The following is a 12,965-nucleotide window of genomic DNA, read 5'->3' as shown; positions in this document are numbered from 1 at the left end:
AAGAAATTGAAAAAGAAAGAAAAGGAAAATGAAAGGAAAAAGGAAAGGAAAGGAAAGGAAAGGAAAGGAAAGGAAAGGAAAGGAAAGGAAAGGAAAGGAAAGGAAAGGAAAGGAAAGGAAAGGAAAGGAAAGGAAAGGAAAGGAAAGGAAAGGAAAGGAAAGGAAAGGAAAGGAAAGGAAAGGAAAGGAAAGGAAAGGAAAGGAAAGGAAAGGAAAGGAAAGGAAAGGAAAGGAAAGGAAGGAAAGGAAAGGAAAGGAAAGGAAAGGAAAGGAAAGGAAAGGAAAGGAAAGGAAAGGAAAGGAAAGGAAAGGAAAGGAAAGGAAAGGAAAGGAAAGGAAAGGAAAGGAAAGGAAAGGAAAGGAAAGGAAAGGAAAGGAAAGGAAAGGAAAGGAAAGGAAAGGAAAGGAAAGGAAAGGAAAGGAAAGGAAAGGAAAGGAAAGGAAAGGAAAGGAAAGGAAAGGAAAGGAAAGGAAAGGAAAGGAAAGGAAAGGAAAGGAAAGGAAAGGAAAGGAAAGGAAAGGAAAGGAAAGGAAAGGAAAGGAAAGGAAATCATAGAATTACCCAGTTTGGAAAAGACCTTGAAGAACATCAAGTCCAACCACAGCCTAACCATAAAGGGAAAAAAAAGGGAAGGGAAGAAGAAGGGAAGGGAAATGGAAAGGAAGAGAGAAAGGGAAAGGGAAAAGGAAAGGAAAAGAAGAAAAAAAAAAAAAAAAGAAAAAAAGAAAAAAGAAAGATCCATTTGTGTCTCGCACATGGCCTGGTGCCCGTTTTACCTTCACATTCCCCACCAGACCTTCCTTGCTGGTATGAAATCTAGCAGAGCACCTCTCCTCTTTGGTTCCTCCATGAAGCTCGAGAAGCTGCCATCTGTGCTCTCCAGGGATCTCCTGGATGGCACATGCCCTGCTGTGCTGTCCCTGCAGCAGATACTGGAGTGAAAAAGGCCCCCAAAGGGGACAAGGGCCGGACAACATCAGGCTCCCATCTGTCTGCAGAGGGCACCTTCCATTTGCTCTCCCTGATCAGGAAGCCTGGAACAGACACTGTTGGTCTCCTCTCTTTTCCATTTTCATCAGCTCTGACCTGGCTGCTCTGCCATCCCCAGGCAGAGCTCAGTGCACTCTCACAGAGGGCAGTCGCCCTTCCTTGTCTCTTCGCCCATCCATCCCTAAGACTCTGTATCCCCCTTGTGCTACGGTGCAATTGTGGAAGCCATTAAACTGCATCCCTGTGGTTCAAACAAGAGCTCAGGCCTGCAACTCTACAAAGATTTCTAGGTCATCACGTGTTGGTGTTCTCATTAGTGCAAAAACACAGAAGTAAGCATCCTAATTGGAAAGCATAATTGGACAGAGCCTGACTGGAGAGCTCATCTATGGTGTTAGTTTGAAGAAGGTGGCACACAGGAATTTAACCCATTGTGGGTCTTGGAGTTGACATAGCAGCATTTGCAGCTACATGTGAATGGGACTGGATCCTGATACAGACTGGGAAGGAGACAAAGCTGCCACCTGACTGGGAAGGACCATTCCAAGTACTCCTAACAACTGAAACAGCTGTGAGGACAGCCGAGAAAGGATGGACTTATGACACACTGGTATAGGTATCCACTAGCCCTGAGGCGTGGGAACTGTGGCCATAGAAAAACCTTTAAAAGATAAGAATTAGAAGGAAATCATGAAAAGTTTTTTTATATGCATATATATTTTTTATTATTTTAACTAACCTTTCACTTCTCCTCGAATAGGTAAATGAATTGTATATGTAAGTGGGAGAGTATTATAACCTATATAGAACCAATACTCACAAAAAGTTTTCCTTGTAACAAAAAAGTTTTTACTGCTGTACCCATTTGCTATCCTGATAATTATCTGGAAAAGGTGAAATTTGACAATAATGCAGGGGAGGGACCAACTGATAGTTTTGATATGAATAAGGGACTCTTGTGGTGTATGGAATGATGTATGGTGGACAACTGCCAATTGAGGCTGGACAGAGACACTCCTTGAAAATACCCAGAATGTCCAGGATAGGGAAGAGCTTAAAAAGGGGTAGAAAATCTTCCTGAAAACCCTGCAGTTATGACAATTAAGGAGATAAAAGATCTTAGACAAACATTTGAAACTGAAACAAGATATGGGGACGTTAATGCCTGGGTAGAATGGACTAAGTATACTGTCCAGAGTCCCAACCATAGCAATTGCTACACTTGTGCATCGGGACGGCCAATAGCTCAGGTGGTACCCATTCTGCTGGGATGGACCAAGGACCCCAAGGGAATGTGATGCATGATTGCCCTGTATCAAGAGAAAACTGCCTGGGGAAATAGAGAGTGCAGACCTCTCTCTTGTTTCCTCCAATGCCTGATACAGATGTCAAGATCCCTCCTGCGCTCTCTACAGCAGTAGGTAACCATACAGCTTGCCTCTCACAGCAGGGTGTGAAGGCTACCAGGCCTATAGGAAACTTTTCCTTATGCAGTGATGAGGTCTTGGATGTTATGGAGGATTCAGCAGGAAATTATTCAAGATTGGGAATCTCCAGGGCAAATCTCCGGTGGTACTGTGGGGGAAAGATTTTTATGGTCCAGCTTAACCATCTAACTGGGGAGGCACCTGTGCACTTGTTCAATTAGTTATACCATTCACCCTGGCATTTGGAAAAGAAATGTATATAGATTTAGTTGGGGTACCTAGAGGTGTCCCTGATAAATTTAAGGCAAGAAATCAAATTGCTGCAGGATTGGAGTCACTGTTTTGGTGGATGACAATCAACAAGAACATAGACTGGATTAACTACATATAAAATATACAAAAGTGCAATTAAGGGAATAGCAGAACAGCTAGCCACACACCGGAAAAGGAATGATCTAGCAGGAGAGAAATCCTGCTAGATTGAAGAAAAGGGGGGAATGAACAGTGAAGCAGGAAACAGAAGCTCTGCTGGAATTCGGAATAAAGGGGGGCTAAAAGGGGGATAGTTAAAGGTAGTTTATAGAAACAAGTAAAGGAAACTTAAAGGTAGTTTATAGAAATAAGTAAAAGAAACTTAAAGGTAACAAGTAAAAGAAACAAGGGGCCTGAGAGAGCAGGGAGGATGCAGATAAGGAGTGAGACCTCACGGACGACCAGAAGAGGAGTTGCATTCCCCCTGATAAGAACAAGAGGGGGTCAGCATGCTAAAGACAAGAGGGGGTCTGTATGCTAAAGAGCTATTGAATATGTACCAGAATTCCTAGAACTACTGACTATGTATTAGAAGTCTAAGAAATCATTGACTATGTATCAGAATTCCGAGAAATCATTGACTATGTATTAAATGTACCTATAACTGTGTCCCGATTTTACAAGTCGGTGTGCAAGTTTGAAGGAGCTATCCCCCTTGCACCTGGCACTGCGCAACGCTGGAATAAACATACCTGCTTTATAACCCATCTCTGGATTATAGAGTTTGATTCCGCAAGCCAGGAGGACGTCTTAACAGCTGAGACACTGGATGATGCAGGCTGGGAGGAAACCAGTTTGATCAGCCCCTCCAGCAGGCTGTTTTGATCATCCTGATCCTCATCAGCTGTGTCCCATCTCACCACGGGTTCACAGGGCTCATCACGATGAAGCACAGCAGACAGTTCCTCCATCCTACCTTCCTGATTACTCTCTACTCTATCCAGTCTTTCAGTTACTTTCACAGGGGCTGAAACATAAGCACGTAGAGGGGTTAAACGTAGCTCAAAGTCATGAAGCTTAGTAATCATTTCATTCAAAGGGGTCTTCTTTGCCCTCTGCCAGACGTTGCTGCTCATGTACCGCCATACTCACCTGGTGCAGACCTTGTGCACATATGCCACATACTTGGTGTACGCCTGACTCTCTCAGGATCATGGCCTTGGTTTGGACTGGAATTTGGATCAGAATTCTGAGGAATAAACGTGGGGTCGTGTAACATCTCCACCACGGCCCGTTCTCTCAAATAACGACGCCTCTTTCTCTCTAAGTAAGTCACAAAACAAAGACTCATGGGGGACGACAGTGTATTGTAGGGGTCAGAAACGGGGACGGGAGGACGGGGGCGGGGGGGGCACAGATAGGGGAGCCTAGGGGTCAGAATGGGGGCGTGGGGTGGGGCAACGAGGTACCCCTGGGAGGGGAGGAGGCACAGGGAACATCCCGCCGTCCAACAGAAGCCCTGAGTGCCACAGAGGCCCCGCGGGGCCAACGCAGGGCGGCTCGCGGCGCCCGCGGAGGGGACCCCTTCAGGCCTCCCCCAGAACAGCCACTTGCAGAAGCGGAGGCGGCGCTCGGAGCCCCGGGGTTGCCCGGCGGCGCTGCAGCAGTGCGGAGAGCAGCTCGACTTCGGCACGGCCGCCTCTTCCTCGGGGCGCGGGGTGATGACGGCACGGCTGGCGCCGCTCGGGCAACGAGCACAGGCGCAGGCGCGCTGACGCGCTGTTGCTATGCCGACGTCGTCACGCATGCGCTGTCGCCGTGGTGGCAGTTTCGAGTGCGCGCAGAGAGGGGGGAAGGCGCGCTGTCGCCATGGCAACGCGGCCTGTACACGCAGGGCCTGAAGCCTGAGTGGGCCTCGGGGGCGGTGGGGGGCAAAGAAGCCGGGGGGGAACGGAGAGCCCTCGGGGATCTCCTGGTGAGGTGTGGGGGGGCTTAGGGGGGAGGGCAAAGCTCCGGGTGTGCTCAGTGGTATCCAGGGTGGTCGAGCGCCCACCTACTTCTTCCCCATTTGTTCACCATCAGCTTCATCACTGAAACCTCTGACTCACTTCCATCCGCTCTTCCCCGGTTTGCAAGATTTCCATTGCTTGTTAGGCCAGGGGGTGCCACTTTCTAAAAACAATGCATGTGGAACGTGAGGAAAATGCCCGTGTCCCGTTTTGAGGCAAAAGACACAAGAATTCTGTTGCGAATGCAGTCCTTATTGTGAGGCAAAATCACCAAGTGTAAAATTATTGAGGAAAAACAAGACTCTTCACCCAGTAAAGCTGAAATGGACAGTTTTACAACTGTAGCTTGTGGATTCCTTTTGCTAAACTAATAAATTGGTTCTTAAACTAATGTGCTAATTGCTATTGGTCAGCAAACATAGGTTGCTATGTTGAGCTGAACGTGTGCAGCCTTCAGTGGATTCTTACCCTCTTTTTCACACTCCTTTATAACCCTTCTAATTCTTTCAGGACCAGAATTTGTCTTCTCTCTTTCTTTCAGGTAACCGAGGAGGAAAGACTATTCTCGCTTCCAATGTCCCTGTCTTTTCTCCTTCGCAGGTAACACTTTGTTTTCTATAAGAGTCTCTGGCCCACAGCTCGCTCTCTCTCTCTTACTCTCTCCCCCTCTTAGAGAGTGCTGATTCTGAGGTTTGGGGGGAGGGGCGGGGGGCACAGTGCAGAGGATGTGTTCTCATGCCCGCAGCATCTACTTTGGCTAGAGCAGATCACAGACTTAGAAAGATATTATATTTCTGACTCACCGCTTTTCCTTACCCCTTTTGCCGTTTTTTTTTTTTTTTTTTTTTTTTTTTTGTGTGTGTGTGTGTGTGTGTGTGTGTGTTTTTTTTTTCCTCCACAATTCCACTATTCACTTTTGGTACCTCCATTACACTTCCATTGTACCATCAATAATCAAGCAATACCTTTCTTCACTTCCCACTAACACCCAGCACTTGGTCTCACAATTAGGATACTTAATTATAAAAACTGGTCCCAGAACTTCATTTATGATCCTGGTTTCTTACTCCGTATTCCCCCTGGCTCGCCAGCAAAGACTCTTCAGTGAGCCAAAACACAGCCCAGGGGGTCTTCTAGATATTTCTTAGACACCCCTTGTACCGTAACAGCTTCTTAGATAGCACTTTCACAAGTGTGAAATTTAACAGTCACAAAGACAGAGACAGCAACCAGTACAGTTTATCCTCGGGATCCTTCCTCTCTCCACCTCTCCCCAGGGCCCAACCTTCCTTCTGTGTTCCATTCCTACTCTTGCATAGCTGCCCACCTAATCGTGCCTCTTTCTTGTCCAGTAAACAACTTATCCATGATAAACATCACTTCCACCCATGAGTAGAAATCAGGCCCTGAGAATCAATCTCTGCTTCTCTTTGTGGATCTTCCCTTTTTGATAGCTAATTCCTCCTTTTCCATCTCTAAAGCAGGAAACACATTCTATTCCTACACTAACTACTGTGCCTGGCAGCATCCCTCCTCGCCTTGGTCATTTTTGTAGGATGTCCGTGGCACATCTGACGTCGCGGTCAGAGATAAGTCACGGGAGGAGGACGTATATAATCTCGCTCCCAGGCTGGAGTTTTCTCTCTCTCTTGGACTCTCGGGGAGTGGGAAGCATTCCAGTCGTGTCACCTAGAGTTCACAGTAGGCCTCTCGGTTTTCTGGGGACTCTCTCTCTCTCTCTGTTTTGTTTGATTTATTAGCCTCAATCATATTGTATTATATTGTGTTATCTTGTATTCCGATATCATATTTAGTAAAATAAATTTTCCTCCTTAGATTGCTGCCGCTGTTCTTTTTCCCATTCCCCTTTCCCTTCTTCTCTGGGCTGGGGGCCCTACAGGGCGGCTGCCCCCTGTCACGGGCAAAGGTAAATCTAGGTAACCCGTGACACTCACTAAGCTGGCAATACCTTGCTTGATGCACTCCAGGGGACCATTGGCCTTCCTGGCTGCTTGGGCTCACTGTTGACTCATGTTCAATCTGATGTTGACCAGGACCCCCAATCCTATTCAGTCAGACCGCTCTCCAGTGTCCCATATCCAGTCAGTGTGTATGTCCAGGGTTGCCCCTACCCAGGTGCACAATCAGGCACTTGTTATACTTTCTGCACTTGGTGCTTAGTACCAACTGGTACCCAGTTCTCTGACTTGTCCACATATCTCTGCAAGTCCTCTCCACCCTCAGTGGAAGCAACAGCACCTCCTCATCTGGTATCAGCAGCAAACTTGCTCAGAACATCTTCTAGTCCTGCATGCAAGTCATCCGCAAAAACATGAAAGAGAAGCAGCCCTAAAATGGAGCCCTGGGGAACCCTGACAGTGACCATCTACCAGCCCAATGGAACCTGTTGACTCTAATCATTTGGACCTCACCTATTGGCCAACTGCTCAACCACCACATTCTGTTTCTGTCTATCCGTATGCAGGACATTCTGCCCAGAAGGGTGCAGTCAGAAACAGTTTCAAAAGCTCTACTGAAATCATCAAGGATAACATCAACTGGCTTCCCATGGTCAGCTAAATGGATAACCTTGTGATAAAAGGAGCCAGGGAGCTGAACCCCAAACGAGCAGGGTGAGAAAGAGTCCCCTACAGATGATAAGGCCAGGCATATCACGCCATTCTCCTGGTGGGAAGTCAAAGTGGCCAACTCTTTCCAGAAATTAGATGCCACATGGTTGAGCAGAAGTGAAAGAAGCAAGGACAGGCACTGTAGAGGTCTTACCCTAGAGTGCTTGAAAGAGTGTATTTCAGGATTTAACAAATCTAGTCTTGAATTGAAACGTCTTTGTCTGGAGTATACGACTCCCTGGCTGTCCAGTCTGGTCTGATTCAGCAAACACAATGACAATGCACAGCGCCAGCGAGTCACTGCTATCCTTGCTAAGCCTATAACGACGACAATAAATGAAATGCAGATGTATCCTTCTATTCAGGCCAAAATATGGGGAAGTCTTGAACAGATCACAGATCTCCTTGATGTAATGCTGGACAGTTTCATCATCAAAACTAGTGCCGCAGGGGACCACCCCCTACGTTCTGGATATTCACAGCCCAGGTACACAGAACAGACGCACACACCAAGTACCCATGACCCATATGTCTCGCATATGTGACCGACCCTGGTGCACGCAGGCACCAACCACCACTACGCCCCACCTGTGTCCGCGCCCTGGTGCATGCGGGCACTGCCCGCAATGCCGCAACCCATCGGGACCGGACTCGCTCTGCCTCCCAGTGCCCCGCAGCGCTCCGCACAGAGAGATTTCCAGATGAGGCATTTGCACTTCTGCTAGGCAACCACGATCTGTTAGTAAACTGATAGAGTAAAAGAGTAAATCTCAAAGTTAAAAGTCAGGTATGTGGGCCCATAACCAAGTAGGATGTGCAGTTATGATAAGGGAAGAACATCCTGCATACTAAAAGGAACATAGCCCAAGAAGCCGTCCAGAAACAGACTAGTTCAATCAAACATGATGGGGTAAAAAGGACGGAGTGAGGAAGACTTTGAGCCTTTGCAAGGAAGACGTCTGACTTCATCCCCACAACCTCCGGAGGAAGAACCCAGCTACAAACAGCCCATGTGCTGGAGGGAGGGGCAGAATGTAAGTGATTTCCTGGAAAATAATGAATATGTAGATGAATTCCAGGAAATCTGTTGAATATGTATCAGCTTGGCTTTCAAATGGGTAACACTTCTGTTTTCTGGTGTGCAAGAGAAGTGTGATCCCCTTTGCATTCAGTGCCTAATAAACGTATTCCTGCTTTATAACCTAATTCTGGGTTATAGAGTTTGATACTGCAACTCAAAGCCATGCTTCTGGAATCAGTCTGTCCACTGGTGAAAAATACATCTTACTCTGCCGCCTGCCAGGGTCAGCAGTCATCCTGCTCGGGAAGCTGCCCAGGGCGCTGCGGGGAGACGTGTGGGGGGAAGGAGCCCCCCGGCAGGGCTTGTGCTGCCACAGCTGCTGCCTGGGGCAGGGGGATCACAGCTCCACTGCACAACTGAATGTTGTAAGGGTGCTTTGCAAGAGGAGAGCCAAGGCAGGGATTTTCCATTTCCTGTTCTTAGGGAAGGAATAAGGATTGGAGGCAGAAATCTAAAAGGGGTGGTCAACTTTCAACACAGCTCTGAGACTCCCAAATATTTCTTCAGTAAGTCGCTTGTTTTGTGAACAGTCACACAGGTTGTGCTTTCAGCCTCACCTACCGAAATGGATACAGTCAGCTTAAGTTATAGTTGTTTTCTGCAGACATTAACAGTTCACTTGTCCTGTAAACAGGCTGATTTCTCTGAGACAAACTGAAGTGCACAGAGGCTGGTGCTGGGGTCTCGAAGAGCAGCTGGAGTAAAGAGGAAAATATCCAGGAGGCTGTGATGTGATTAGGAAATGAGAAGAAAGAAAGAGCTCCCTAATCTTCTATTCCTCATTCCTTTCAAGAGTCCCAAGGAGATCTGTAAGGGACTCGGCAGTGCTGTGGTTTAGAATTTGTTGGGTTAAAGCTATTTACTAAGACAGAGAAAAAGAAAAGGGTTATGCTTATGATTATGACATAGATCTATATCTCTATATATAAACACATGCTTACTTACGGTATATTCTCACATATATATAACGTATGCAGATGTAAAAATACATGCAAAGATGCTAATACATATGCATATCTGTTTGCAAGTCCAGGACATGTGGCAGGGGTTTTAACAGCCTCAAGGTTCACTGTAGGAACTGGAGTGGCTGTTGGGCTGTTGCAGGAGTTGGAGCAACTGCAGAACTCATTGCTAGAGCTGGAATCACCGCAGGACCTGTGACTGAAGTTGGAGCAGCCACTTGGCTCATTGGAGGGGTTGGAGCAACCACAGGGCTGTACATCCTGGCATATTGCACCTCCCTTGATAGGCATTTGTTTCATTTTCTTATTGCAGTACTTGGAACAGCTAGAGGACCTGTAGCAGGAGTGACTGCAGAGCTCATTATGAGGGGTGGAGTGACAGCAGGACCTGTCCCAGAGCTTGGAGTGACCGTAGGACATGTAGCACAAACTTGGAGCTGCTGCAGGTTCTGTGATGCAGTGTCATCGTCATTGGGTGTCACTTTTGGCAGCCAGCGTTGGGTGTCACCATCATGCAGAGGGGACAAAAGGTCCCCCCTGGGGACACTGCACTGAAGCTGGGAACACCATGACCAGCTCGAGGACTTCCCGGGGCAAATGGGGATACGGCATCACGGTGCCTCACCCCCATAGCTGGGGACATCCCCATGTTACTCTCAGAGTGTCGCATGCCAGAGTTGGTGACATACCCACACCACACGCCAGGGTTGAGGACACCCCCTCAGTGTCACACCATGAAGTCGGGGATACCTGTGTCACCCCTGTGGTGTCACAGCCCAAAGTTGGGGACACTCCTCAGGGCACCTCATCTGTGTCCACCCCCACAGACCACCATTGTTCCCATGGGGTGGGGGTGACAACCCTTACTTTTCTTATTAAGGTTTCTTTCTTGATAACGGCAGATTGGGGATGCCCCCCCCCCCGGCCCCCCATATGTGAATAAAGGAAAGAGGAATAGTTGTGGGACTCCATGTGTCACAGCGGGAGGGAAATTTGGGGACAGAGGTCACTGCAGCATCCTGATCCTGTAGCCCCTATGGCCCCATAACCACTACAGCCCCATCTGATCAGCCATCCTATGTCCACATCTCATGACTTTATCCCATCCCATATCCTGTTGTGTATCCATAGCCCATCCCATATCCATCATATCAGCCCCATAGCCATCTCAAACCCATCCTGTGTCTGTGTCCCCACATCCTATCCCCATCCTGTACCCCGTATCTATATCCATTCCAAATCCGTATTCCCACGTCCATCCCACGTCCATTCCATATATTTATCCAGTTGTAATCCCAACCCCATCCCATATCCATACCCCATCCCATATCCATCCCATATTCTTCCCATGTCGATCCCATATCCATTTCTGGAGTCCATCCCATACACGTCCCATTTTCTGATCTCCTTTTCATATCCTCGCACCCCAATCCCAATTTTCGCAATCCCACAGCCAACAATCCCAACCCGACGTTCCAAATCTCATTCCCAACCCCACCTCTCACCTGCCAATCCCAATCCCTCATCCCAATCCCACATCCCATCCCATCCCATTTCTTGCTAGAATAGCGCGCACCCCTAAACCCCTCCCCCACCGCCGCTCCGCCCCGCCCCCTGCCCACCCGCCTCCAACCAGGGGCCACGCGACGCCCCTCGCCCGGCCTCTCATTGGTCAACGGCAGCGCCGCCGGCTCCGATTGGCTGAGCCGCAGCAGGCGGGAGCAGCCGTTGACAGCCGGCTCGAGGCCGCCCGGCTCTCACCTCAGACAGCGGCGCTGCCGCAGCCGGGGCCGCCCTTCACGGCAGCGCCGCTGCAGCCGCTGCGGGCCGGAGCCGTCCGGCTGGGATCTGTCCCTGCCTGGCTGTGGCCACATCAAAGTGCTGGGAGGCTTCCCCAGCTCCATGCCATGCACACCATGTCCTGCACCCCTGTGGCCTTCCCCACCCTCTCTCACATCACCTGCTCCAAAGTCCTAAAGGATGGAGCTCCTCACGCTGCCAAGCAGCCCCAGTACCCTCCCTCTGCTCTCTCTCTGCTCCTCCATACAATTCCTCCCAAACCTGTTACACTTTGATCCACCTCTGCTTGGACACAGTGTGACCACATCACCCTCCTTTTAGCTGCTCTCTTACTGCAGCCACTTGGCCCTCCTTTGGGTCTGCTTTAGGCCTCTTGCATCGATACCCCAACCCCATTATCCAAAGCAAAGTTCGCATAACCCCTCCCACGGACACCTCTAATCTCCTGATGACCAATGAAGCCCTCTGATGACCAGTGACTCCCCTCCTTGATTAATGGAGCCTTGTGATGTTCAATGAACATCTCTGACAACCAGTGGAGTCAGTGGAGCCCTCCGACAACCAACAAAGCCTTCAGATGACCGCAGTCATTTTCTCTGGACACACTCCAGGGTTGTGATGTCTTCCTTGCAGTGAGGGGTCCAAAAGTGGACACATCTGGGAGGTGCAGCCTCACCAGATCTGAGTACAAGGGGACAATCACGGCCCCGTTCCTGCTGCCAATGCTGTTTCTGATACAAGCCAGGATGCTGTTGGGCTTCTTGGCTTGCTGGGCACATCACTGGCTCAAGTTCAGCTGAGCATCGATCAATGCCCCCAGGTCCAGTTCCTCTACACAGCCTTCCAGCCGCTCTGCCCCACGCCTGAAGCTTTGCCTGGGGATGCTGTGGCCAAAGTGCTGGACCCGGCTCTTGGTCTTGTTGAACCTCATCCCAATGAGTTCAACCCAGCCATCCAGCCTGTCCAGATCATTATGTGCTTACCATGGTGGAGGCAACCGCTGGGCAGCTTGAAACATATGCAGTACCCCATCATGCAGCACTGCCCTCTAAACACCATATTAGGTCTCAAGAAAAAAGTCCTGTGGCTGCGTGGCACCCCAGAAAGAACTGAGTCAGATAATGGGGCTCTGATTACTAGTTCTGCCCTCTGGTGCCCAGTGAAGAAACACCCAGATCACTGACCAGGATGCTATCTGTGATCAAGCAGCTTTGATTGGCAATTGCAATGGCAGGTCCCCTGCAAGCAGGAGAGCATGCAGAAAGCAGCGTTGCATCTTTTAGGCCGTGTTACTCCACGCTGATCTCCTTCTGCCCCGGTTCCTCATTGGCTGAGTACTTCAGGCTCACAATCTTCCCGACTCCCCACTGAACATACTGGATCCCCCTTCCTTCCCTTCCCTTCCCTTCCCTTCCCTTCCCTTCCCTTCCCTTCCCTTCCCTTCCCTTCCCTTCCCTTCCCTTCCCTTCCCTTCCCTTCCCTTCCCTTCCCTTCCCTTCCCTTCCCTTCCCTTCCCTTCCACACCTTCCCACACCTTCCCACACCTTCCCACACCATCCCTTCCCTTCCTTCCTTGTGGAGAGTGTTTATGCAGAATGGCTTCATGAGAAAGGACATGATGAAACACCACTAGTTAAATTGTAAGAGAAGGTACGTGACTGGAGGCAGCAGCTGAGGAGAAATCAGGATGTGAAAGACAGGATATGTAGCTAAAGACAGAATATGTATCTAGAGGCAAGGACGGCCTAAGGGAAAAGCAAGATGTGTAGCAATGTATGGACATAGCTGTGAAGAAAAGTAACTATAAAGCTAA

General features: G+C 49.0%; 1 long non-coding RNA gene and 1 pseudogene across 1 annotated transcript in view; one reads left to right on the top strand and one right to left on the bottom strand.

The window, feature by feature from the left end:
* Positions 1-12,965, bottom strand: part of LOC146757656 (uncharacterized) — a 594,671-nt gene that overhangs the window by 273,701 nt on the left and 308,005 nt on the right. The gene's annotated exons all lie outside the window — the stretch shown is intronic.
* On the top strand, positions 9,921-12,523 carry LOC146757664 (uncharacterized; annotated as a pseudogene).

Source organism: Coturnix japonica, chromosome 20, assembly GCF_054131305.1.
Source record: "Coturnix japonica strain WE chromosome 20, WE-NBRP24, whole genome shotgun sequence".
NCBI lineage: Eukaryota > Metazoa > Chordata > Aves > Galliformes > Phasianidae > Coturnix > Coturnix japonica.
The sequence above is the reverse complement of the archived record's forward strand: the minus strand, read 5'-3'. Positions and strand labels throughout refer to the sequence as shown.